This window comes from Ambystoma mexicanum, chromosome 1p, assembly GCF_040938575.1.
Source record: "Ambystoma mexicanum isolate Mex_15411 chromosome 1p, UKY_AmexF1_1, whole genome shotgun sequence".
NCBI lineage: Eukaryota > Metazoa > Chordata > Amphibia > Caudata > Ambystomatidae > Ambystoma > Ambystoma mexicanum.
In genome coordinates this window covers 1,293,620,131-1,293,645,958 of record NC_090921.1, presented here as the reverse complement: position 1 = coordinate 1,293,645,958, position 25,828 = coordinate 1,293,620,131, and the positions used below count along the sequence as shown (strand labels likewise).

The following is a 25,828-nucleotide window of genomic DNA, read 5'->3' as shown; positions in this document are numbered from 1 at the left end:
GCGCGGAAATCGGTTTTAGCGCACGTGCCTGGCGCAGACAATCGCACGCGGACACTCTGCGCCAGCCGCTTGCGACACTTTTCTGCGAAATTCTATGAATTACCCTGCAAAGCTCTTGCGCTTTTCCCTCTCAATCCCACTAACAAAGCTCCCCCAGCCCTCCTTCCTTTACTGATCCGCCATAGCGCCAAGAGACTGTGTAAGTGCCAGCAGTGCACGGTACAAGATCAAATAACATAACATAACTTCTCCTGAACTTTAGGTGGTCTGGTTGAGGTCTCCATTCCTGTGGGAGACCATTCCACATCTCTGGCCCTGGCCTGCTACTGTCAATATCCCTCCTTTCACCCATTCCCTCTAGTTTCTGTGTAGCATGTCCGGGCTTGATCATAAGATACTTCTAGGAATGTACTTGTTTTTTCACTAAAATCTTAAAGTGCAAAAAATTTCCTTTGCACTGCCTGTGTCTTCTTAACCACAGGCCGCTGTGTTTTATGACAGCCGTGATCCTATTTTTGCCCTGCACCTTCATTTTGTACAGGTGCTGCTGCACTAATTTAATGCTGGTGGAATGGTGATCTCATCCTCAGGCCTGTTACTTAGCCCGGGTGAGGCGGTCGGCTACCAGGGGCGCAGTTGCCCTGGGGGGGCACATTTGTCCTGTCAGGTGAAATTTCCCTGGAGCCGAAATTTCCCCTTCGAGTGCGATTGCCCTGGGGCGAGTAACGCCGGCAGGTGCTGCCTCTGCCTCTTCTGACCCACGTAACGTTACGTGAGTCAGAGAAGCTCTCTGAGCCCGGGTCACAATTTTTTTAAGTGTCGCGCAGCAACCAAATCTTTTTTGATGGTTTCCAGAATCCACCACTTCAGCCGTATTAATCAGTCCTCCAGGGTCATGAGGTTCCTTTGAGAAGTAAGTTTATGCTTTATAAATAATAACAAAGTTTAAAAGAGGGGTTGGAAGGGCTCCACGTTGGTTTGAACGTGTGTTTAGTTTCCACTGTGGAGAAGACATGACTGAATTGATGGTAATCAGCACTTTTTCGAACTTCAGAGACCGCTGCAAACAGTTTTATATTAAGTTTGCTGTTCTTTTGGATCTTTGCAAAATCTCACTCCAGTCCCTTTTCATGCACCCCACTGTGTCACGATCACAAAGGAGGCAGCATTTCTCCAGGACAAAGTGGAACGTGGAGTTTATTATCTCAGTCACTCTTGCAGATCTCCAGCGATTCCTATATCCACCTTTCTGGATTTATTTTCTTTTATTGTTAGCTGGCACTGAAGTGCTACTTATAAGCTGAAACTATTGCATTAACCTACCGCTAGGAGGGTGATTGGTTGTGAGGAGAAACACACAACTTGTGGGTGGGGCTTGGTTATTCCCCCACCTGTCTCCCCACTGCTGTGCTAATCCGTGTGGCCATTCCCACCCACTACCTGCACCTCCTGCCCAAAATAGGTCTTCCTTGGATCTATTTGAGCCAGTTCTATCAAGCCATAGCATTAACTGTGTGATTTAAGGCCCGCTAGTGTTATCTTGGAGTACTCTTCTGAGCGTTAATGGCTAAATAGTAGCTGTAAATGCGCTACTGGTGTAATAAAAAAGTCTTAACAAGGTGTACCTTGAGCAACTTGATGTATATGCAGTAGGTGTGTCCTCACATCTGTTCTTTGCACTGAAATCTGGGCCTGGGTATAGGCATTAGATAGGAATTCGTCCACATATCTATCATTTTCCAGCTGTTGCCATCTAATGTCCAGGTAGCAACGTTATGGCAGTGCCTGAAAAACAGTGCTGGAAATGGAAACATTTACTCTGGGAACCATTTCCTCCTGGAGCATGGGGGTGCAAGGGTAGGGAGAGGAGAGTGTGGGGACAAGTGGCCTGGCCATAAAAGCAAGGAGCATTTTGGGAACATAAGAACGCCCACAATTTAACATTTTAAACCTGTCTGTGATAGTGAACCTTTTGAGCGAGTAATGGAAGTTGGACTATGTTAATTTATTTGGTCCTAATACTCACCGTAACAATAAAATGTCTGTAAATTGCAGATCGTATATACCAATTTGGACACCTTCTGAAAAGGATGTCAGGTTTTGGCTGTTCCTGCATTCCTTCTTGAATGCTGAATCTTATGATGCAAGGGCAACTCATGCGTAAGAGCTCGGCATGGGAACAGATCTGGGATTTTCCGAGGCTAACCCGCCCTGACTGAGCCTTGTCTCCATCTTGTTCAGGCCCATTTCCTACCCTGCTGGCAAATGCCCATGACATGCCATCACAAAACCAATGGTGGTTTCCTATTGTAGAGCACACAACAGAAATGCGTTTGGTGCTTAAATAATGATTGTTAGAATTACTCAACTTAATGGTGGTCACGTCATTAGCCTCAATAGGGTGGAAGGCTCTGGTTCAAAACTGTGACCTACCGTTACGCGCAGAACAGATTGGTAGCAAACAATCACCCCACAGAGCCATCTTCTGGCTAAAACACTGGTGCTCTAGTATATTGGTCCTTTGCAGGAGTTACTGCAGTGCCTGCAATGCTGCTTTTCCCGGTGCTTCTTCGGAGGCCCTGTTGCCTGTCAGATAGCCTTTGCCCTGATCCTACTGCTGTTCTGGGTGCCCCTCTGCTGGCCCTTTTGCAGTTTAAGGTGCCACTTCAGGGGTCCTGCTGCAATTCACTGCTTTTGCTCGGGTCCAATGTCATGCAAGGTACCCTATGGTCGTGCGTTAATTTAAGGCGCAAGTGCTGTTGCGGCACTGCTGCAGCTCAAGATGCCCATCTCCAGCCCTGGGGACATGTTTCCTGGGAGTTAAATTGAACTGCATGAAACAAAAGGAGGGTGGGGGGCATGCTTCCATGGAATTGTTTAATTTCCTAAAGTGGTGAACTTGGTGGATTGCACAAGCGTTCGTCTTGTACTGCTGCAAGGACATGAAGAGAAATTCTGCAAACGTAACATGACATACTCTATACGTGTGGCGTGTGCAGCCAGCATTAAAATTACGCACTGCTGTGCGAATTACCCTAGCTCAACCCATGACTGCTACACCTGCCAGAGCCATGTCCTACCTGTAATAATAAGATGTCTCCCATAGGAAGGTGGATGGCTGGTGGGTATGTGGAGCAGTAGAGTGTTTGCATCTGATAATGTATGCATGTCCTTCTTTTACAATGCTGCATGCCTCTCTAGTGGGCACAGAGGCCCACCTAAAGACCTGGAGTACTATTGAGTATATATATGGGTCTCTTGAAGAGTGAGCTCAGATGCCTTAAGCCGCAGTTGCAACACTCCCATTTGCCTGCAAAGAAGATGAAGAGATGAAGGAGGAGGAGAAGAGGTAACAGAAGTAGGCAACAACCATGATGGCGATGGCTGTGATCAGAATGAGGGACTGGCAAGGTGGAAGGGACTAGTGAACAATGTTTTTTTTATTAAAGTGTACCTCGTATCCTGTATCAGGACTTTTTACACACAGAACTCTTGTCAATGCGGCCCTTTTGATTCTTCCTTGTGTACCACCTACACAGGCTATTTATGACAGCACCCCCATAAATCATGGAGCTCACTGGTGACAGCCTGGCCAGCAGTAGCCTGCAAATCCACTCTTTACTTTAGCAATCCACACAGTTCCTTGAAAGAAGCAACTGGGATGAGTCCTGATCCGTTTAATTTTTTTAAATCTCTCCTCTGTTAATGATCATATCAAGTTAATAACTTCTGAGTAATGTACAATGGAATTTGTGTTTTGTTCACTTTTTTTCAACTGATTGTATTTTGTAGGTTACAGTGTTATTAAAGTGTTTTGAATCATGAACATGCTTTTCACGTTGCTTTAGGACACATGTAGTATTGTGTAAAATGAAAATGGTCTTATATAAAGGCTGCATTTCTGCTACATTTTCCTCTGTTTTAATTGGCTTTAATGGAGGCAGTTGTAGCAGCATGGGCATTTCAGACTTTGTTTTCTTTCCATAACAGAAGCACATCAATTGCATATAATGGCTTGGGGTTCTTGATTTCTTGGAGTTTTAGGAGAGCCTCCCAGCAAGCAGTTATTTGCCATGTGTGAGAAGGAAAAGCTTTTGGTGTTCTATATGAAGACAGGGTCGGATTGGCCCCTCGGCCGGGCCGAAATCGTGCCTGGGGAGTGGGGGCTGGTTTCTGGCCATGCCTGGGCCAGTTCAAAAGAAAAAAAAAAATCTTTTTTTCAAATGTTCTTTTTTTTTTTCAAAAAGCCTGTCATCCTTCTTAGGTCCATAAATGAGTATCAACACAGGTTGGGTGATATTGTATGCATATTTGTTCTATAAAAAATAAAAAAGAGCTTAAGCATAAGTGCTATATAATAACATATTATCATTTGGCCTTTGACGTCTGCTTGGATTCACAGTAATTTAGCTGAAAGGTTGTGTTTCATCGCTTCCCGGGATGTCACTTTGGGGTGGGGTCAAATGACATCACTTCTGGTGATGTCATCAGAGGTTATGGGTCGTGAGGCGAGGGGTTGGCTACTTTTTTGAGGCTAGTGGTGGGCAACTTTTTTTTGGGTGACCGGGCCTATTTCTTGTCCCAGTCCGACCCTGTATGAAGATGTGTTTTTTTTTTTACTTAAGATTGCATTTGTTCGCGTGCATGAAAGGGCACTGTACATAGTTTGATTTCTTATAGAACAAGGAATAGCTAGGCATGTGGTCTGAACTTTACTTAACTCCCTTTCTGACCGCCCACAGCAAGCAGGTATAATGGAACCAGGTTGAAGCAGTGCTGTATATATTTTCGGTGGCACAGATTGTACTGTTAACCTCTCAACGGGGCTGCTTTATATTCAGACAAAGTAGCCTAATTTATCAGCAGAGCTGCTATAGGCATGTCATGGCACAATGCCAATTATTCACAGCAGGACTGATTGTATCATGTCCATATTTCTTTGCATGACTGCTATGGTTTGGGAAGGTACCTGCATTTCCTAACAGATTTACTGTAACGACACAGCACCATGTGTTGGCGTTTTCTGCAGAGAGCTAAAGTACTGAGCAAGCACAGTGTCGGAGCTCTTCCCACCATCCTTCTAAGCTGGTATGATGCACACAGGCGGAAAGTGTGAAAAGATGGCATTGCTGTCATATGCTTCAATCTCTCCTACTCTGTCTTGCACTTTTTCAAAACCTCTGCTTCTCCCATGTCCGATTATTGAGTTCCACTGCCAAATATCTAGCACATTTCAAAGCCTCATTATGAATCTCCTGACTCATATGTAGGATGGTCCAAACAGGCTTAGAGCTTTTGACAAGCCAGTTATGTCTGGCAAACCTTACAATGAACTGCCAGTGCCCTAAGCCTATGTGCCTTTCAGATTCAACAGCCTGTTGAGAAACATAGCTCAATGGGTCAATAATCCTGCTGCAGAGATCATTGAGTAACCTGTCAGTTCAAATCTTGGTAAAAGGTGAGTTAATGCGCTTGCATCAGAAGCAACAGTAACAGTAACAGAACCGACTTAGCTTTCGACTTATCAAAAGGACTATTAAAGGTTCGGTGATTCAGAACACACACATCTCATCAGGGATGCTATACCAGTAATGGCTCAGAACACCACCTCATCAGGGAGAACACACACCTCGCATCAGGGCTGCTATACTTGTGATTGCTCAGAATACACACCTCTCATCTGGGCTGCTATACCTGTATTGGCTCAGACGTAAAACACGTACATCCCATGAGAGCTGCTATACCTGTAATGACTCAGAACAGACACATTCCATCAGGACTGCTATACCTGCAATGGCTCAGAACAAGCACATCCCATGAGGTCTGCTATACTTGAAATGGCACATAGTGCTGGTAAAGCATCTGCATTACGCACATGCTGCATCTGGTGAGACAAACCTCTGACTCTATCATTCCCAGCCTAATGTTATGTTATGTTATGTTATTTAGCATTTATATAGCGCCTTATATACCATTGGTATGGTCTGAAGGCGCTGGTAGGTTGAACGCCCTTGGGAACCGAAGTTTAGGTCAGTAGAGAGAGTAGAGAGAGTACAAAAAGTGCGTGTGCGCACCAGGTATGTGTGCAGCTGGTGCGGAATTCAAGTGGTAGCTGCTTCTTAGCGGTAGGTGTGGTGGTTGGGAGATCAGGAGTATGTGTTCGCTCTGGCCGGCTTTATACAGGACGAGTGTGGCTGCGTTAGGCCTGAGGAGAACGCCTGGCTGGGGGATGTGTAACCAGCAGTGTTTACTTAGAGTGATGGGGAGTGAGCGGTAGATGTTGATATGAGAACAGTTATACCGAATGGTGTCATAGTATCTCTGTGTTCTAGTTGAGTGGTGGTGTAAAGGGGAGAGTAAGCGTGGGGTGTGGTATGATGTATGTTGCTTCAGGTGTTCCCTGTATTCCAAAGCCTGTTACACAGGCTCACCTGTACACAGAGATGATGTTCGGTCAGCCTCAAGATTCAATTTGCTTAGAGGGGGTATTTAGATTATTAGTTACCGTTTTAGATTCTACTTTGTACAGCTATACTGCTAGTTATACTAATATGATTGAGTAGGGTGCACTTTGAATTCAACTTTCTCAGAGAGGCTATTGGTCACAACTACTAAATGCAATTGGGTACCCTTCTAAAATCAGGTTTTCTCAGATAGGCAATTGTGCGTAGCTCCTAAGTGCGGTTGGGTACCCTTCTAAATTCCACTTTTCTCAGAGAGGTTATTGGTCACAACTTCTAAATGAAATTGGGTACACTTCTAAATGCACCTTTCTCAGAGGGACTATTGGGCGCAACTTCTGCATGCAACTGGGTACAATTGGGTACAGAGCAATTGGGGGCAATTCCTAACTACAATTGGGTACACTTTTAAATCAGCTTTCTCAAAAAGGCTATTGGGCGGAACTTCAAATGCAATTGGGTACACTTCTAAATGCAATTGGTATACTTCTTAAATGGAATTGGGTACATTTCTAAATGCAATTGGGTACACTTCTAAATGCAGTTTTCTCAAAGAGGCTATTGGGCGCAGTTTTTAAATGCAATTGGGAGGAACTTCTAACTACAATTGGGTACACGTCTAATTCAGCTTTTCAAAGTGGCTATTGGGAGTAATTTCTAAATGCAATTGGGTACATTTCCAAATCAACTTTCTCAGAGAGGCTATTGGGCGCAAATTCAAAATGCAATTGGGTGAAATTTGAATCCAACTTTCTCAGAGAGGGTATTGGTCACAGCCTAAGAATGCACTTGGGAGCCACTTCTAAATACAATTGGGTAGACTTCTAAATCAGCTTTCTCAAAGAGGTTATTGGGCGCAACTTCTAGATGCAATTGGGTACAATTCTAAATTCAACTTTCTCAGAGAGGCTATTGGGCGCAAACTTCTAAATGTAATTGGGTACACTTATAAATGCAATTGGGTACAATTCTAAATGCAATTGGGTACACTTCTAAATGCAATTGGGTACACTTCTAAATTCAGCTTTCTCAGAGAGGGTAATGGGCGCAACATCTAAATGCAATTGGGTACAATTCTAAATTCAACTTTCTCAGAGAGGCTATTGGGCGCAACTTCTAAATGCAATTGTGTACAATTCTAAATTCAACTTTCTCAGAGAGGCTATTGGGCGCAAACTTCTAAGTGCAATTGGGTACACTTCTAAATGCAATTGGGTACACTTGTAAATGCAATTGGGTACACTTCTAAAATCAGCTTTCTCAGAGAGGCTATTGGGCGCAACTTCTAAATGCAATTGGGTACACTTCTAAAATCAGCATTCTCTGAGAGGCTAATGGGCGCAACTTCTAAATGCAATTGGGTACACTTCTAAATGCAATTGTGTACACTTCTAAAATCAGCTTTATCAGAGAGGCTATTGGGCGCAATTTCTAAATGCAATTGGGTACACTTCGAAATTCAGCTTTCTCAGAGAGGCTTATGGGCGCAACTTTTAAATGCAATTGGGTACAATTCTAAATTCAACTTTCTCAGAGAGGCTATTGGGTGCAACTTCTAAATGCAATTGGGTACAATTCTAAATTCAACTTTCGCAGAGAGGCTATTGGGTGCAACTTCTAAATGCAATTCGGTACAATTCTAAATTCAACTTTCGCAGAGAGGCTATTGGGTGCAACTTCTAAATGCAATTGGGTACAATTCTAAATTCAATTTTCTCAGAGAGGCTATTGGGCGCAAACTTCTAAATGCAATTGGGTACACTTCTAAATGCAATTGGGTACACTTCTAAATGCAATTGGGTACACCTCTAAATGCTATTTTGTACACTTCTAAAATCAGCTTTCTCAGAAAGGCTATTGGGCGCAAACTTCTAAATGCAATTGGGTACACTTCTAAATGCACTTGTGTACACTTCTAAATTCAACTTTCTCAGAGAGGCTAATGGGCGCAACTTCTAAATGCACTTGGGTACAATTCTAAATTCAACTTTTTCAGAGAGGCTATTGGGTGCAACTTCTAAATGCAATTGGGTACAATTCTAAATTCAACTTTTTCAGAGAGGCTGTTGGGCGCAAACTTCTAAATGCAATTGGGTACACTTATAAATGCAATTAGTTACACTTATAAATGCTATTGTGTACACTTCTAAAATCAGCTTTCTCAGAGAGGCTATTGGGTGCAACTTCTAAATGCAATTGGGTACAATTCTAAATTCAACTTTCGCAGAGAGGCTATTGGGTGCAACTTCTAAATGCAATTCGGTACAATTCTAAATTCAACTTTCGCAGAGAGGCTATTGGGTGCAACTTCTAAATGCAATTGGGTACAATTCTAAATTCAATTTTCTCAGAGAGGCTATTGGGCGCAAACTTCTTAATGCAATTGGGTACACTTCTAAATGCAATTGGGTACACTTCTAAATGCAATTGGGTACACCTCTAAATGCTATTTTGTACACTTCTAAAATCAGCTTTCTCAGAAAGGCTATTGGGCGCAAACTTCTAAATGCAATTGGGTACACTTCTAAATGCACTTGTGTACACTTCTAAATTCAACTTTCTCAGAGAGGCTAATGGGCGCAACTTCTAAATGCACTTGGGTACAATTCTAAATTCAACTTTCTCAGAGAGGCTATTGGGTGCAACTTCTAAATGCAATTGGGTACAATTCTAAATTCAACTTTTTCAGAGAGGCTGTTGGGCGCAAACTTCTAAATGCAATTGGGTACACTTATAAATGCAATTAGTTACACTTATAAATGCTATTGTGTACACTTCTAAAATCAGCTTTCTCAGAGAGGCTATTGGGCGCAAACTTCTAAATGCACTTGGGTACAATTCTAAATTCAACTTTTTCAGAGAGGCTGTTGGGCGCAAACTTCTAAATGCAATTGGGTACACTTATAAATGCAATTAGTTACACTTATAAATGCTATTGTGTACACTTCTAAAATCAGCTTTCTCAGAGAGGCTATTGGGCGCAAACTTCTAAATGCACTTGTGTACACTTCTAAATTCAACTTTCTCAGAGAGGCTATTGGGCGCAACTTCTAAATGCAATTGGGTACAATTCTAAATTCAACTTTCTGAGAGAGGCTATTGGGTGCAACTTCTAAATGCAATTGGGTACACTTCTAAAATCAGCTTTCTCAGAGAGGCTATTGGGCGCAACTTCTAAGTGTAATTTGGTACAATTCTAAATTCAACTTTCGCTGAGAGGCTATTGGGTGCAACTTCTAAATGCAATTGGGTACAATTCTAAATTCAACTTTCTCAGAGAGGCTATTGGGCGCAAACTTCTAAATGCAATTGGGTACACTTCTAAATTCAATTGGGTACACTTATAAATGCAATTGGGTACACTTATAAGTGCTATTGTGTACACTTCTAAAATCAGCTTTCTCAGAGAGGCTATTGGGCGCAAACTTCTAAATGCAATTGGGTACACTTCTAAATTCAATTGGGTACACTTATAAATGCAATTGGGTACACTTATAAGTGCTATTGTGTACACTTCTAAAATCAGCTTTCTCAGAGAGGCTAATGGGCGCAACTTCTAAATGCACTTGTGTACACTTCTAAATTCAACTTTCTCAGAGAGGCTAATGGGCGCAACTTCTAAATGCACTTGGGTACAATTCTAAATTCAACTTTCTCAGAGAGGCTATTGGGTGCAACTTCTAAATGCAATTGGGTACAATTCTAAATTCAACTTTCTCAGAGAGGCTATTGGGTGCAAACTTCTAAATGCAATTGGGTACAATTCTAAATTCAACTTTCTCAGAGAGGCTATTGGGTGCAAACTTCTAAATGCAATTGGGTACAATTCTAAATGCAATTGGGTACACTTCTAAATGCAATTGGGTACACTTCTAAAATCAACTTTCTCTGAGAGGCTATTGGGCGCAAACTAATGGCCAAAAGATTTGCACACATCTAGAAGGAGCACCCAATAGTAATGCTGCACTAGATTTGTAAATAGAAAAGGCATTTTCTGATTTTTCGATATTTATTGCTGCTATGTCAAAAGACAACCAGAAAAACAGGCGAGGAAGTGCCACTCTGAACCTAAGTAGTACAGGAGAACAAAGTTTGGGTGGGAGGCAAGGGAGGGCAGAACAGAGAACATACTGGACATTCCAAAATAGGAATTCGAGCAATAGAAACAGAGACCAGTGAGCAACAAGAAAGGGCAAAAAAGAAAGTGAGAAGAGAAACAGAGGTAAAAAAAGGACACACACACACACACACTAGGAGTGAGGGAAAGAAGCAGGGCAAAGGAGATATTTAGAGACAGTAAAATAAGAAAATACAGATCAAAGGCAGTGAGGGAAAGCTGGAAATAGAAAAGCAATACTAGAGAAAGGCAGGACAATAACATAAGGGGCAGTGCAAGAAAGATAATCACAAGGAGTAGCAACCACAACAGAGAACATTAAAAAAACAGATGTAGCCAGAGTAATGACAGGAGAGGGCAAGAGGAGTTATATCAACTGATACAGCAAGTTATAGGTGGGAAAAAGCAATAATAGAATGCAGATATGGGAAAGACAGAGTGACGGAGCAGCAGACCGCAAAACGTGGCATAGCAACACTTAACGGTGAGAGACAGAACATCAGTTAAGTGAGAAACTGGGAAAACCAAGCAGCAAAGGGAAGGATAAATGGAGCAAAAACATGGAGTGGCTGTCAAGCAGGTAGAAATAGGCATCAACAGCAGGTCCGAGAGGCAGAGAAGTGATGCTGGCAGAGTGAGGGACTTCATGAATGATGTAACTAGCTGGCCTCTATAGTAGTTCTTAACAGAGTTTTGGTGTCCAAGTATATTGAAGATGAAGCTGGGTAGTATGCACCTTCAAGTTCATTGTCACTAATGTTTTCGAACGCAGTTTTAATTTTACGCACAAATTGGATAGTTGTCAGGCAGTGTTTACTCTCTTGCGAAGGAGGAAACTAATGTGTACTCTCTTGAAATTGGATTTACTCTCTAATTCTAAAAAATTGTGAGTGAAATACTTTCACGCCAAAATCTTTTCTGGAGCACTGCTCGTATCTTCCAGAACAGTGCAAGAGCACATAACAGCCAGCACCACAGGTGCGCACGGAACATCAGTCAACAAAGCAGCACCCATCAGGCCTCAGAGAAACACATGTTTTTATTAGTTCCAGAGACATTTCTAAATGTTATCAAAATACGTAGATTGCAGGGCCAGGAGACAGGGTGTGGGGAAATCAAAAGTGCCCTTAACATAGACAAAAAATGGACACAAAACTTTAAAAACCAAGTCTAGTATTTTGTGTACTCTGTTTTGTCTGAGGAATTACTGCAAAGTTCTTGAATCACGATGTAATACAACGTGTTCCATTAGTATAGCAGTGATTTATTGACGTTGGGTAGGACTTACTTAACCACGGAGTGTAGTTTGGTCATGGCATGCATGTCGTGCGCATTTTAGTGTTTTGCCCTGGGCACCAGAGGGACTAGAAACTGCCCTGCTTGTACTTGAGGGGCACTGGATTGAGGGATATGACCTGCAATGAAAAGACGGCTGTGTTATTTTTTTCCCGTCATTTGACACTTGTTATCCTTCGGGACAGAACGTTTCGGCGCAACGAACTGGGCGCAGGATGTTTTGGTGCGGACGTTTGTCCGCAGGTCCTGTTTCAGTGCGCTCTGTTGGCCGCAGCCAGTTGGTCGCGGGGGCCCCTGGGTGAAGGACGTTTCGGCGCTGAACAGTGCATCCCTGGTCACAAGGACAGCCGGGTTCATGACACGAGTGACTGCCTCCACCAAGCAGTTAAATCCAGTGGAGAAACTTTGCTGAAAATGTTGGGGGGGACATGAGCTCTGAAAAAAAGGTTCCCCATTCAAATGAATGGGGACAAAATAGTGTGCCCTGAAAGTTGGGGAGGACAAACACCCCCGTCCCCCCTAAAATTACGCCCATGGTTAAATCATCCCCTGACCCTCATAAGTACCTGCAAACTCTTCCTCTGCCTGAAGATGATGTACCAAAATGCTTGCTGTTCTGCACACTATTATGGGCCTGATTCATCGAATTTCTTTGCACCTTTCAAAGTGACATTGCACTGCTGAAAAGTGGCTTTGCAGTGCTGGCACAAGCCCTGATTCATGGAACTTTGCAACGTGTATTTTTGCAGTGCAAAGTCCCTGCAAAGCCAATGCCCAATCATTTTTGCAGTACAAAATGACTTAATACACTTTGCACAGTTCCATGAATAAGAGTTTGTGTCGGCAGTGCAGTCACTTTGAACCATGCAAAAAAGTCCGTGAATCGGGCCCTGTGAGTGAGATGCGTTGGCATTCTGTGGTTTCTGCTTATGAATGTGTGTAGTGCCCACTGCTAACAGAATCATTGTGTGGACACTTCAGCCCCGCACTGCTAACAGACAAGTCCGTTTGGTAATTTTGTTTTTGGTGGGAAAAACCCCTGTACTGAAACGCGGCACATATTTGCATATCCCCTTACCACTCGTATAAAAATAACTTGCGTGCGGTAATACTTAACATTCCCAAACGTTGATTTAGATGGTACCACGTACACAACAGGGAGGAGACTGTATTAATTCTCAGATACAGACAGCAGTGCTGTGTGTAACATGGAGTCCTCAGGATTCTCTGCAAGTCTGATTTGCAGAGGGCTGCCCTGGAATTCCAGATCAGCAAAGAAATGGGATGCCGTGCAGCTCTTTGTGAATCTTTTACATGCTGATGTGCTGTTTATAAACATTAGCTCGGCGTAACCTGCATTCATTTCCCAGCAGAGCGGCACTCGCAGCCAAACCATAAACACGCACACATTTTACATCAATGAAAGGGGTGTCAGGGAACGCAGCTTTACATCCATCGCTTCATTCCTCACAGGAGGCAGCCCCCGAGAGCCGATTTGGCACGAGTCCCGTTTGCAGATAGGCCCTCTCCCCGGATTCGCCTTAGCGCCAAAAGGGACCGCGCGGCCAAGGGGCCGCGCCAAAACAGCGTGCGCCGAGAAGGCCGCCTCAAAACCGGATGTACGGTCATCCCTTGAATGCAAGATATTTTGCTGGCAACACTGCCCTCTAGTGGAATACCTCCACTCTATTTTCTATGGATGCGGTGTTTGGTTTTCCAACAGCGCTGAGAAAGCTTAAACTGGATAATAAATATCCTTGTTCAGCCTTCAGGAAGGATTTGAATTCCGATAAGGCGTGAACATTTGTTGATGTTTTTAAACAGTTTTATGGTGGGGGCAGCGAACCCTGCAAAGGTGGCACGTAGAATTGAAGGGGACTTGATGAAGCCGGGCAGTGGGGCATAACTCGGTACTAGTGGCAAGAGCGCTTATTAATGCCTTATTCGGACCATCCAGCTTATAGAGAGTTTGCACTCCAACAAAAAAGCACATTTGTGAAATGCTGCTAAAAAGGCGCAAAAATGTAATATTGTACACATCTGTCACTTAATTTAATTAATCAGACATTCAAATACATGTCCATCCAAATCCAAGTCTGTCTATGCAACACTATATAAATGTACTTTGTAACTCGCTTAAAGAAACTATGTTGCATGTTCACAAATATGCCAACATGTACCAACTCAGTATCAAGTAATCCTGTAACCTATGCAAAAGAAGGGGTGTCTGGGAAACTCTCTACCAGCACGAACACAGCCCATTGACTTGTTCTTGGGTGAATGGCCCCTGGGAGAGTCTCAACCAAGTCTTTAGCTCACTGTTCTTTTCACAGAGAAGAAATTTCCCTGCATATCAGTCTTTGTCCTGCCCAGAGGCAGTCCAGCACCGAAATGCTAGGCAGTTCTCCTCTGAACAAGAGTACCACAGCAACCCCATACACGTGTATCAGCCTTGTTGGGCATCATCAGTGAGGTGAAGCTGTGCCTCTCTAAGAACAGTGAGCAAGGGGTCCACGTCTGGATCGCCCTGGTAACTTAGGGTTAGACCCAAAGTTAATTTATGCAAAAGAAGGGGTGTCTGGGAAACTCTCTACCAGCACGAACACAGCCCATTGACTTGTTCTTGGGTGAATGGCCCCTGGGAGAGTCTCAACCAAGTCTTTAGCTCACTGTTCTTTTCACAGAGAAGAAATTTGCCTGCATATCAGTCTTTGTCCTGCCCAGAGGCAGTCCAGCACCGAAATGCTAGGCAGTTCTCCTCTGAACAAGAGTACCACAGCAACCCCATACACGTGTTTCAGCCTTGTTGGGCATCATCAGTGAGGTGAAGCTGCGCCTCTCTAAGAACAGTGAGCAAGGGGTCCACGTCTGGATCGCCCTGGTAACTTAGGGTTAGACCTAATCCTGTAACCTACGCCGCGATACCCGAGGGTTTGGGCGTATAACCAAATTAAATAAATAAATAAAATTAAAAAATAAAATGTCACTTTCTCAGTTCCAATTCCCACAGCTTCAGTGGCCCAAACCCAACAAATCATTCATATGAAGGGACTGCCTTTATGAGCAATTCTTTTCAATCCAGAGACACAATAATGATTTTAGAAATGGTTTTCTGTATGTTCCTGTAACTATTACAATTAAAAATGAATGCTGGGAAATGTGCACATGTGTGCTGCAATATTTTCTTTTTCTTGCCGCAAAGTTTGGATTCCCGCACCACCAGGCTGGTAATTGCAAATGCTCACAATGGGAGCACTAAAGCGGTGCTGAGGAATCGCAGCACTGCTGGCACATCCCGCGGCCAGGCGTGTCAATGCCAGCCCCTTGATGCTGACTGCCGCCTCTCAATCACTTGTGATCCCCCAATTGCGGTGCGATCTATGGTGAAGTCTGCGCAGAGAAACGTACAACCAGTTGTGAAGCAGCGGGCCTGCGTAGCTCATGCCGCGCGTCAACGCCGGTGGCGGACATCCGGTGTTGCGAATGATGGATCCGCCCCGGCTGGGTGCGTCAGTGGAATACACGCACCGGTTCTGGGGGGTATTTGCCAGGCACTGCCATAGTGGTATTAACTGTCCCGGGAAGATAGCTCAGCAGTAACGTGTTCGCCTTGGAAACAAGACGACACGAAGCAACACAGGTTCGATCCCCGGGTCCATGCATAGAAACCTCTGGGTATTAAGCACGTTATAAATACACAACTAAGACATATTTCTATAACAGCGCCTCAATGCTCCCAGGCTGTGTGAGCGATTTAAAAATGCAAATAAATAAATACAAATAAATAAACTGGCCACAGATGGTAGCAGCTGAACTCCTCGAAATAGATCGAGGGACAGTTGCATTAGGAAATTGCCACAGCTACCACCATTGAGTTCTTGGCAGAAGCTTTGACAGCGAAGAAATCCCCTGGTGCTTAGTGCTAGCAAACGGTGGCCAGTGCACCTCAAAAGAGATGTTTTGGTATTTTTGAAAATTGTGATACATTACAGGTCTGCTCTATACTACCACTTGGAAGTGAATGGTCAGGCAAAACACGTGAATAGGTTCCGAAAATAAAGCCTGCAGCTTGCCGTAGGGGCTAATTCTGATTGCCATTGCAGGGTGCAACAGGCCATTGAGGGGCACAGAGTGACTGCAACCTCCACGGTGGGAGCCACCCCCCTCCTTTGCTCTAATGTGGGCTTACCTAACAAAAAAATCCAATATGGGGTTATGTCGAAGGTCTGTAACTATAAAAGACATAGCGGGGGGTTATCCCCCTCCCTACACATAATAAGAAAAGCAATGAGACCAGGCTATCATCCGCTCATAATAATCTGCACAGAAACAGCTAAAAGTTTGGAAACACAAAGATCGCAGTTTATTGGAGCACAGAAATCAGGGCGGTACCAGCCACATCAATAAACAATATCATAATTCAAGGGGTGAACCATGCCACTCCCCGTTTGCCATTTGCAAACAGCAGCCATCCGCTTCTGGTTTCCATGACTACCAGTCAGTCTAAACAGCAGCCATCCGCTTCTGGTTTCCATGACTACCAGTCAGTCTAAACAGCAGCCATCCGCTTCTGGTTTCCATGACTACCAGTCAGTCTAAAGAGCGGCCACCCGCTTCTGGTTTTCAGAACTGCCACTCAGTCTTTCTCTGGACCACTGACTTCAGGTCACTGAGTCTTGGCTGTCCTTAAGGGAGTAAGTGTCTGACGATCGGCTTTGGCTCGAGTGCGGCAATTCCGGAACCTCTCGTGGCTGCAACCAAAGCATCAAAGTTCTCCTCTCCGGCTAGGACCGCCCCCCAACTCCGCCTGCGACAGAAAAAAGATCTTAGCACATACTTAGACAATCAGATTTGTCAAACATTTCTCCTATACACGAGTACCGTCGATATTCCAAATTACACTACAGGACCTGAAACGGAAAAGTTATTCATAAAAAGATATTCCCAAATTTACACTACCAGACCTGTAACGGAAAGGTTACTCCTCACTATGCACGCTTTTCATTATAACAATCCGACATCCTACCTAGAACACATTGGAACCCCATTAGTCACCTACCAGCTCCTGGGTCAATACCTCCACCTGCACCCACAGCAGGTACTGCAAAAGGGAGGGTGGAATTTCAAGCGGGGGGCGGTGGAAAACAAAGTGGATGGGCCCCCGTCTTATGAGTGCTCCCCGGGCCCGAGACCGGATGTGTCGGACCTGGGGACGCCTACTTCTGCCTCCAGGTGTGAGGAGGATGGGAGGTGTTGGGTGTCCCTGGGAGGGGTGGCCAGATGGGCAGCCCGCTATGTGGGCTGTCCCTCTAGCACCCCCTGTGGGGTGGGGTCACCCTCTTAGCCAGGCGATTCCCCACTCTGCCCCCCCTGCAGATAATAATACAAGCAATGAGACCTGGGTATAATCAGCTCATAATAATCCACACAGAAAAAGTTGCAAAGTTTGCAAAAACAAAGATCACAGTTTATTGGAGCATAGAAATCGGGGCGGTCCCAGCCACATCAGTAAACAAGATTATAATCCTAGGGTTGACCCGTGCCACTCCCCATTTGCCATTTGCAAAGAGCGGCCATCCACTTCTGGATTTCAGAACTGCCAGTCAGTCTTTCTCAGGACCACTGACTTCAGGTGACAGAGTCTCTGTTGTCCCCAAGGGGAGCCAGTGTCCGTCGACCGGCTTTGGCTCGAGTGTGGACATTCCGGAACCGCTCATGGCCACAACCACAGCATCAAAGTTCTCCTTTCCGGCTAGGACCACCCCCCCAACTCTGCCACGCTTTGGGGGTGGCTCCCCCGACTCCCCAATGCACCCATACCTATGCTCCTTATCGGCATGCACATCTCATACCTACGTCCACTTACGCACATCCTGCCCCGTCCGGGGCCATGACCCCCCCCACGGGGAAAAACCTTTGGTATGTTCACATAACTCCCTGCGATGAGAGCGCCTGGCATCTGTCTGCCAGGTCAGTTACTCCCATAAGCTTTGTATGAATCACTTACTCTTCTGCTCCAGTGCGGACAGGCCGCCTTTGGTACCCAACTGACAAGTCGATCACTTTCCCATAACTCGTGTGGATCAACCATTTCTGTTCAGGGGCACGGCCCACCTCTGGTATCTGACACCAGGTCACTGGCAGGTCAGTCACTGTCATAACTATTCCACTAACCAAATAGTACGTTCTAAGCTGAGTTACAGCCCCCATTTGTGCAGTTTCCCAGACCTACAGTGATTTCATGAACCGACAACAGGCAGGTTGCACCCTGGGGCTTAACTTGCTGGGTTATCTCCCCAGTGTGCAGGTACCATTTGTTGGTATTCCTGCGTAACAGGGCGCCCAGGGGTATCACTTTTCTGCCAAAGTGTCGTTATTAGCCCATAATCATAAACACCTGTTCTTACCGTCGCAACGTAGTCGGCACTCATCACCTAAGAAAATGTAAGGGTTTGTTAGACCCCGCTAGGATGTCGACCTGTGGCGTGCCGTTCCCAAACCCATATTGCTGCAGCGAGCACTCAACCCCGTAGTTATCCTGCTCTAAACCAGGAGTTTAACATTGTTGAGGCGTGTTTGCAACCTTTCGGCTAATTAGAGGAGCTCTGTGTTAGTGCACTTTTCCCATTATTCCCACGGCATCTTAACAGGTCGTACTGCCATACCGACCTCGCACAATAACCCGGGGACCCTGAGAGACACTAATACTGTGAAGTATCCGCCCAACTGGCCGCTGTTCCTTTAATTTCTCTGTCCAATAAATACCCTGCTAGCCAACAGTTTGCAGGGACCAGCGCTGGGCTGTCGCATCTCAATGGTCAGTCGCCCACCATGTTAGGTGATGTTCCACCCCTTTGGCCGTAACATGCTTTCTCTTAGTTGGCCTGTGGAGAACTATCCTGGCAACGAAAATGCCCTAATATCCTACAAGTGGCCCAAGCCTCCCTAGTCTCTTGTGCAATTGAAGGCGTGGTGACCACCCCAAAAACCTGGTAACAATGTACATGCCTTCCACTTTTGGACCCTCAAATTGTTCATAAAACCATAATTTTAAATTGTCAGTGTACTAAAGCCATCCATCCACTCTTACCGTAGGCATGTACCTGTGGGAGTGTCCCACACCTTACAAAACCTCTGGGCACTTCTGTTATGCTCATGGCCATACTCCTGAGACCCGCTAGAAGCGGTCCTCGTCGTACTTAGATATCTCCATTCCCTATGACAGCACATCAACATAAGTCTGTCATTGACACCGTAAGTAAGCAGAACAATGCCCCCCCAGTTGGCCCCATCAGTGATGAAGGACCCTCTTGTGGGTCTGTAATTCCATTATCCTTTGGTTCCTACCACCAAACCAGCTCTAATGACAGGGGGTGTTCTAAATGGCAACCTTGTCTGGCCATGCTGAAGCTCTGGCGACCACCACAAACCAACCACCCTCTCCCTCTATCAACATTGGTCCGTTAAATGGTACCTAGGGTCTATTAGGGTGGGGGGATGGAGGGCCAAAATCCAAATCCTTCCCTTACCTTATTCTTACTCAAGGACCCACATTTCCACGCTTTTGTGGCAGCACCTCTGTTGCGGAGCTGCCGGCAAGTCAAGCCCTCACTACACCGGGCACACACACCTACTACAGTACGCGTACCCGCGCATCACATGCAATTAGTTCAAACCAAACCCACTTGGTTGCGCTTTCCTTTGAGTGTCCAATTGTCAGATGTACTTCCTTAATGCTACTGTGGTATGTACTAATAACATAAGCCTCAAACCTGATATGGGGGGGGGGGAAACCTGTCAGTCCCCGCCGTGTTCCCTTGGCATCCCTTGAATGATATGATATTGATAAAACCCCTGGATAGAAATGCTTCCAAAAGTGACACTACCCGAAGGGAAAGGGAACATTGGGGGGAACCAGGCCACCTATCTTACTAGGCCTTGCATTATTCTGACCGTGCCAAAAGCCATCACTAGTCACATAATAAAGCATCCTCATCACGACCTCCCTGCTACTCCTACCTTGTCTAGCCACCTTTTGTCCAGACGCATCATAAATACCAAATAATAAGTAATAATGTAATTGTATTTTAGCACTATAGGATAGCAGACACATCGGACACAACCTCCATGCAATATTATTACTGCCCAATCAAAATTGGTACTTATTTATGAACCCCAGAAAGTAGGCCTTGCCGTGATCAGGACATGTGACCTGCAGATCAAGCACAGGTCGCGGCATTATCGTTTAGTCCGCTGGCCCGTCGTACCGGTTTTATTCATTACCCAACCATTCACCTGCAGTTGGCGCAGAATTCGCAGAGAAGTTCCAAGTAAATGTGCTGAATCCTTTGTCATGATGTAATAATCCGAATAAGCAGGGCTCAAGTCCAGGGTACACGCGGGGGGATGGAGTCCACCCGCTTTATTCAGAGGGTGGACTCAGTCCCCCCCCAGCTAAAATGAGAAACATTGAATGTCCTCTTTGAATTTAGGAATTAAAGCCATCCTCGGAAGTCGGCAGATTTGTAGGCCGGACACTTCACCACTACACTATATAACCTGATGAAAAATAACAAACAACTAAAGGTGAAATGTCCCATTTCGGTACTTCAGGTTCCAGGGAAAACATTTTTATTGCTTCTTGGACTTTAAAACATGCACAGCCTTTAAAGTTTTCAAAAACACTATTAGAAGAAAATATCCTCTCTTGGTTTTGTGTGTGTGTTGATTTTATGAAAGACAAATGCCATTCGTCCTGTTCAATTTGCGTAGTTATCCACAGCCAATTTAATGAAATATGCATAGTTCGCCTTGATATGCTAATTTCTGGCGACATCACATTGCCATTGCGTTTGTTGAGGAGTCCCCCACTTTAATTTTTAGGACTTGACCCCTGCAAATAAGTCACCTTCCAATGCCTCTACTGTACTTAAAGACAGCCACTGGCAGTGGGTATTACGGTTTTACCCAAATTGACCTTTTTTCAATTGACCTTTTGTCCTAATTGACCTAATAATAGTGGTCCTAATTGACTTTCTACACAATTGACCTTTATCTTTATTTTACTTTGTATATATGTGTGGGGTGGGTTTGGGGTAATAAATAATATGATGGGATTCAGTGGGGGTTGCTGTTATTTTTTTTGATTGAGTGGGGGGTTTCCCTCCGCATATATGTCCTAATTGACTTTTATTTCACAATCAATTGTGCAGAAGGTCAATTCTCCCGCAATCAATTGTGAAAAGGTCAATTAGTATACATCTGTAATTATCTGCATGGGAGTCCCTATTGCCGTGGTATTAAGTAAAGAACTGCTAAGAAAACAGAGAAGCAGTCATTTTCAGACAATATGCAAGCCGAGGATCCCAAAACCAGCGGCACCAAGTGGCCTTATGCCACACAATGTACAAGCCATGGCTATTATAAAACGGGTAACGCCTCTCATGGGAACCAGGCCTAACATTACAACCCTTAATTGAGCAAAGGATCCATTTTACGAAATGGTTAAACTCTCTTTAAGGAATGTGGCATCTTCTTCGCAAACCTTTCGCCGGGCCCTGAAAAACATGTCTACGCTTCTTGAAGCGGGTAGCAGTAACTGTACTCCCTAAGAAGGTGCTTAATTGGGCCGTGTGGGCTGCGTACAACGAAAACGTGGGCTGGAGCCATGCAATCCGGGGAATCAGAGCCCAGGGTTAATCGGCAATTCTGAACCGTTAATATAAACACTTAGCCCATTCCCTGAACCATGAACGCTTTACAATCCTGTCTGTATTCCTTAAACGGCAGTGAATCGGGCAACTTCTCCCGTGTCTTCCCACAGCACATGCAGTGCTCCCTCAATCGGGAAATGCTATCCTTGAAAACATGGCCACCAACCGCCCAGACCACATTTTCCCACACAGAATCCTCCACTGAGTAAAACAATTGCCTGCATACTGTCCCTTGCCGGTAAGGCGAGCAGACCCAGAAAAGAATGCCTGCAGTCCATCTAGGCCACCCCAACGGCATGTAGCATAATTATGACCACAAAAAAGATGACGACGGCACCCCAAGACCACAAACGACTTCATGCGGCGGGGCTGCAGAAAACAAAGTGGAGGTGCAACCGCAGCCCCTGCCTTATGAGCGCTCCCCGGGCCTCAGACCGGACCGGTCAGACCGGGGTGCCACAAAGCATCACCTATATTTGGTGGGAGTCTGGGTGAAGATAAGGTTCAAACACTGGAACAAGAATCTGTCTCGTCAGAGACGCCATTTGGGGTAGCAGGCAGCTGCCACTCCTGGCTTCTCCTTTGCGACCCCTGGCATTGCCTTTGCCGCCCCAGGGCATCCCTTTCCCCATCTTTCACTCCTGCCTCCAAATGCTCAGAGATTAGACTTCACTGCAGGGCTTGCACTCGTCAGCGGAGGTGGGGTGTGGGGTGGTAGGGGGGAGAGGTAAGCAATACATCAAGCACCTCAGCTCTGTTCTCCTCACCAGGACTCCTCTTAGTACTGGCCAGGCCTCGCCATCATGTCTGGTCAGGCCTCGCTACCAGATCTGGCCCGGCCAAGTTTTCAGATCTGGCCAGGCTTACAATCTCTTGTAATCCTATTGTTGTCCCATAACTGCTGGTTTTCTACGAGGAACAGTTAGGTGTTAGTTGTTTCCATTGTACTATGTGACATACTGATTTTAGTACTTGTATTCGGCATTATTTGGTATTGAATGCCACAACAGCGACCAATGATACACACCGACCAATCAATGGGGATAAGCCAAGGTAAATATCCCATGACATACTAAACGACCAAACAGGAGACAGCTGCAATACGACCGAAGACAATACACATAGCAAGACAAAGACAGAAACACTAGGACGAATCATCAAGAGAACTATGACCGTAATCACAACCATCCCCAACAGCCCTGAGGACAAAATATAGAGAGGGAAAGGAAGCACTGCACCACGAGCCCCAATTCAGTGGGTGAGAAACAGAATTTTTTAGCACTACACACCGTCCCCCAATGCACAGCAGGAAACACAATGCCCCACCTCACAAAACTACAACTAAACAATAGCCCCAAGGATGTTCACCCCACGGAAACCAAAGAACACAGGCTCACCAAGACGGATGCACCAGGACACCACATCAACACGGCTCTGACCCTGAACTAATCAAAGCCTCAACCGACCAGGGTCACACTAAATAACCTGAGAATAGATACTACATACCCAGTCCCACATCTGATGATCGGGTTCAGACGCACCCACCAATCCAAACTTTACCCAATATGATACAGCTGGATCAGCGCAGCACCACCAAAGCGAGCCGGCCCACGAGGAACCATCAACAACCCAACCCACAGGCATACAACTCTAACTGAATCATAAGTACCTGAATCAGGATACAGACCCCCACTTACCCAACCCTCAATCTTCTGCATGCTTAAACCACACAAAGCCACACAACCATTTCTCTCACAGCAATCAGCACGCACTTTACCACACCGCATCAACAACACATCAACTTCACCCACAGCACTCGAGGCCTCGCCCGATCCGATACTAGCACCAACGCCCAGCACTCGGTGTATACGGAGCTGAGAAGCTGCCAACAGCACATCACTTCTCCCTCTCTCCTTCTCCCCTCCTCCCGACTAACCCTACCCGTCCTTCCTGTTTACAGATTCTCCAGAGCGCCTGGGGACCAATTCCGTTGGTGACGGTGCGCTATAAAAGTACCTTTAACATAACATAACATAACAACAGGGGATATTGAGGCTGCACTTGAGATATGATCACAGCATCTGGACATGCGATGCTGTGGCTTATACATGATAACTGCATCAGGCTTTCTTCCGGTGCCACTTGAGGCTGCGATTAGAATACGATGGCATAACATGCCAATTTGTACCTTACATATGGTGAGTTGACCCGGCATATATCGAATCAGCTACGAGATGGGTGCAACACTCGACTGGGATATTCAAGTTGCTTGAAATATATAATCGCCACAATGTTCAGGAATGCATAGAAAGTTGTGACCCGCTAGGATATATCGCCACCCAGTGGTTTTTTGGAGCAACGGCAATTGTTAGATAAGGCACAAACGGGATTTTGCGCTGTTGGGCCGTCTACTATGCCAGGGAAAAGCCTGTGCCTCGGTAGGCACCAGTGTGCAGGCGGCTCCGTGCCAAGAAGGGGAGATTGTGCGTTGTTGTGCCGTGCTCGTATTCATCACCACCCTTAGCCCCACTGCTTTTTGGTCCCGCCTCCACCGCGTTGCCAGGCTGCTTTGCGGTAAAGATGTTCCGGTATCATTTGGAATACGGAAGCGTTTTGTTACGGGGATTTGTGTCTTCAATACAGACCGGTTACCAGGTTTTAATCGAGAGGAGGATAAGTGGCACACGATGCCAGGCAAGAAGATAGGGCAGTGGGGTTGGCAATTTTGGTACGGTTGGTAAGGGCAATTCCGCGATTACCCAGGTTGTTGGTAATGCCTGTATTTTGCCTATCCCAGGTGATCACAGAGCGGTGCAGGAATGGGACTTGCGAGCCAGATGAGTGAACGTCTCAGCGTGCAGTTGAGTGCAGGGGTGGACTGGGAACTAAAAGATGCCCCGGAAATAATTACTGGGGACCAAAAGAGGCCCTGGAAATAATGTTCAAAGTGGCCCCATATGTCACATTTTCAGCCAGCCCAATGCTTTTCCTATGAGAAAATTTGAAAATACCACACAAAAGAAGCCCAGGGTGCAGAGGCCTACCTGGAAATCTCCAGAGTTCCCTATAGGCCAGTCCACCCCTGGTAGAGTGGAGTGCCCAGTTCACATACGTTGAGGAGGTTTGATGAGTGTAGCATATAGCCTCAAAAGATGAGCATCATAGGTACCACAGGGTGTGGGCACATATGTCGGGACAGGTGCAGTGGGGGTACTCAGGGTGATAGTAGATTGGACACTCCTGGTAGAGAATTGTGACGAGATTCTCAATGAGTCACAAGGCAAGTCCAATAGGTTTTCAGTTTTTATTACAACAATTTATAGAAAAGGCAATTGGGGCTCCAAGTGTAAAGGTGGTACCTACCCTTTCCATCATCCTTAAATGGGGTCCCCAAGCTGTTGGCCCGGGTCATTGGCCCACTGCCGTTGCAGGCAGGGCTCGAGTCCTAAAAACAAAGTAAGACTACTCTGACGTATGCAGTGGGGAGTGACTTGGACGCAATTCAAAGACATTTGCATATTTCGTTTTAGGATGTCTCAACTCAAAAAAAGAAGCATTTCCTAAGAGAACATGATTTCTTAAAACATTGCTTGCTAAATAGAAAAGGTGTGCACCTTTTATATCTCAATATGAGTTGTTGCTATGTTATGTTATTTTACATTTATATAGCGCCTTATATACCATTGGTATGGTCTGAACGCGCTGGTAGGTTGAACGCCCTTGGGAACCGAAGTTCAAATCAGTAGAGAGAGTAGAGAGAGTCAAAAGGTGCATGTGAGCACCAGGTATGTGTGCAGCTCATGCGATATCCGTGTAGTAGCTGCTTCTTAGCGGTAGGTGTGGTGGTTGAGAGGTCAGGAGAATGTGTTCGTTCAGGCAGGTTTTATCCAGAATGGCTGCGGCTGTGTTAGGCCTGAGGAGAACGCCTGGCTGGGGGGTGTGAGACCAGCAGTGTCAACTTAGAATGATGTGGGGTGAGCGGCAGATGTTGGTATGAGAACAGTTATACCGAATGGTGTCATAGTATCTCTGTGTTCTAGTTGAGTGGTGATGTAAAGGAGAGAGTAAGCATGGTGGTGTGATATGATGAGTTATATGCTCTTTCAAACGTTCTTTGCATTCTAAACATACTATATACGTCACGCAATATTTATGCGTTCCAGTCCGTACCGTGAACAGCTATCCATTCTATGCACCCCAGTCAGGTCCAAATACACTCTGGTCCGCCCTGCGCGGTCTAG

The 25,828-nt window shown here is 45.5% G+C and overlaps 1 long non-coding RNA gene across 1 annotated transcript in view; it reads left to right on the top strand.

Moving 5' to 3' along the window:
* The first annotated feature begins 826 nt into the window (after nucleotides 1-826).
* The window catches only part of LOC138574740 (uncharacterized), a 91,647-nt gene continuing 66,645 nt past the window's right edge, over nucleotides 827-25,828 (top strand). Inside the window, exon 1 of the long non-coding RNA XR_011303941.1 lies at nucleotides 827-913. This is a non-coding gene — a long non-coding RNA (uncharacterized lncRNA). The remainder of the gene's footprint in view (nucleotides 914-25,828) is intronic.